At 40.6% G+C, this 2853-nt stretch overlaps 1 non-coding gene across 1 annotated transcript; it reads right to left on the bottom strand.

Annotated features, from left to right (window-relative positions):
- Positions 1-787: 787 nt before the first annotated feature.
- Positions 788-894, bottom strand: LOC145168081 (small nucleolar RNA R71). Its single transcript, XR_013741671.1, has one exon. It is a non-coding gene; the product is annotated as a small nucleolar RNA R71 (small nucleolar RNA).
- Between the last annotated feature and the right edge of the window lie 1959 nt (positions 895-2853).

Raw genomic sequence — 2853 nt, 5'->3', positions numbered from 1 at the left:
TTTCAATTTTTTTCTGCATTACAGAACTCACGACGTGAGCTTTACAGGCTCACGACGTGAATCTTGTGATCCTCGTTTTCTTAGTTTTTAGTTTGTCTTTCTTAGTTCAGTTTTACGTTTTTGTTTATTTTGTTTATCTTGCAGAAGTACATGACCAGAGGGTCCAACACACCTTTGGTGCCACCTCTTGAAGATCCAGAGTCTGCCCTTCACAAAAAGAAAGATAAGAACGCAAAAGAAGATCGCACACCAAAGAAGACACCCTTACAAGAACTCAAGTCAGTGTTCTCAAAGAAGTCGGGGAAGAAAACGGGAGAGTCAAGTTCCTCTTCAAAGAATAAGAGCAAAGTTGAGAGCATCGATCAAATACCGATCCCAAACGAATCCGAATACGAATCTGAGACCGAGTTTGGACTATTTACAAGTGAACCAGAAGACGAGCAAAGAGAAGAGATGGCAAACATTGAAGAAATATCCATGGGAAGGTATTCCTTCCACTGCCATATTCGAGCTGAAGGGACATATCTAGACTGCACTGAAGGATATTCCATTCTATGGAAAAGATCATGAGGATGCTTTTAAGCACCTAGATGAAGTTAATGACATTGGGGATTATTTTAATGTTCCGAATGTGAATAGATATACCGTCTTATTAAGGATGCTTCCCGTTACTTTTAAGGGAGCTGCAAAAGACTGGTTGAAAGCACTTCCTCCAGGTACAATCACTACTTGGGCTCAAATGCGTGAGCAATTTCTAGATTAGTTTTGCCCACCTTCCAAGATAGCTAAACTCAAGAAGGCAATAGCCAACTTTGAGCAACAACTGGGGGAGTCATTAAACGAAGCTTGGGAGCTCCACATGTGGTTGTTAAGGAATTGTCCTCAACATGATCTAAATGTTCAACAAGAGATGTCTATCTTCTACGATGGGGTCAATGTTATGACAAGACAACTCCTTGACTCTCAAGGGCCACTGACAAAGAAGAATCCAAGGGAGGTCAAGGAGTTAGTTGAAGAATTCGCAAGACACTCTCGTGAGTACCACAACCCAAGACAAGATGGAACAAAAGGTAGTGGGTACTTTTGTGCACATCAAGGGGGTGCACATTCTGAAGAAATGGTTGCTATGATGGCAATGCTCAATACTATGGACCGGAGATTGACACAAATGGACCAATCAATTCATGCAATTAAAGTTGGGTGTGAACGATGTAATGGACCACACTTGACTAAAGATTGCAACTTGGATGAGTATGGGAACAAAAGGGCTCAAGTTTGCTACTCGAGTGGGGATAAGTATGATGAGGATTGGAGAAAACCAAATAAAGAGTGGCTGCCATATGATGAATACAAGAAGCAAAAGGAAGAGAAATTTAAGCAGACAGACCGAGGCTTCTATCAAAAAGAGCAACCACCAGCCGAGAACAAAGTAAACTTGGAAAATATTTTGACCCGATTTATGGAAGCATCCAAGAAAAGGCATGATGATACCGATGCAGTGCTAAAGGAACACATGAATATGATGAAAGAACAGCACAAAATGATGATTGACCAGCAAGCTTCATTAAGAAATCATCAAACATCGATTCATAGTTTAGAAGTCCAAGTTGGTCAACTCACTACTTTGGTGAACAACAAATTATCCTCACAACTTCCCGAAAAGAAAGTTCAACCTCATGTTATGGCTATTGATACTGAAGAAGAGGCAATCTCTGAGTTTTTGGAGGCACTAGAAGTGGAACCAAAGCAGCCCAATCCAAAGTCGAAGAAGCCGAAGCTCGAAAATGAAGATGTTGCTGAAACACCAGACTCACGTCGTGAGCCCACCATGCTCACGTCGTGGGCTCAGTCAGAACAGAAAAATTCAGAATCCGTTCCGGCTTACCGACACCTTTTTCGTTTCCATCCCGAGCTAATCTCAGTCCACTGTAAATAGAACATCTGGAGTTTATCAAGCAAGTAAAGGGTATTCATATTAATACTCCTTTTATAGATTCACTATCCAAAATCCCAGAATACGCGAAGTTCCTATAAGATCTTGTAAACACTCATCAGCAACTAAAGACAAATTCTAAGGTCATTCTTAGTGAACAAAGTTCAAGTGCTGTATTGGGAGAGTTGCCTAAGAAAATGGGAGATCCTGGCCTCCTCACTTTCCATGTGAGTTTGGTAACAATTTGAAGACTTATGCGTTAGCCGATTGCGGGGCTAGCATAAATTTAATGCCATTTTCATTCTATCAAAAGCTGAACATTCAGAAAATGAAGGCTATAAAGATGACAATCCACATGGCTAACCGTTCAGTGACGCAACCAAGGGGAATTGTAGAAGACATCCTTGTTAAAAGTGGGAAGTTTGTTTTCCCAGTTGACTTTGTGATCATGGATATGAAGGAGGATGTAAATGTCCCAATCATACTTGGTCGCCCCTTCCTAAATACTGCTAGCGCTTTAGTTGATGTTCATGAATCCAAGCTTACATTGCGGGTTGGTGATGATAAGGAAGATTTTGGAATACAAGATGGATTTCAAGTAATTGATGTTCAAGATGAGGTCTTCAATATTGATGAAGATAATGAACTTGAAGAACTAGAAAAGCTCATGGAGGAAGAAATCAAGACAATTAATCAAGTCAAATGCATAAAACTGAGAGCATCCATCCCGTTTTTCGTTGAAGTCATTGCGTACACAAAACCGACAACTTTCATGAGTGAGGAAAGTGATGATTTATCAAGTGATGAAGACGAGGCTACTTCCAAGGAAACGGTTCCAGTGGTGAAAGAAGAGAAGGTTCCTATTGAGCTAAAGGAGAATGAAGAAAAATTGGAAACAAAAGGGACCAAAAGAAGCTTGA

This window comes from Lactuca virosa, chromosome 3 (genome assembly GCF_052849685.1).
Source record: "Lactuca virosa cultivar CGN04683 chromosome 3, Lactuca_virosa_CGN04683_v6, whole genome shotgun sequence".
Lineage (NCBI taxonomy): Eukaryota > Viridiplantae > Streptophyta > Magnoliopsida > Asterales > Asteraceae > Lactuca > Lactuca virosa.
The sequence above is the reverse complement of the archived record's forward strand: the minus strand, read 5'-3'. Positions and strand labels throughout refer to the sequence as shown.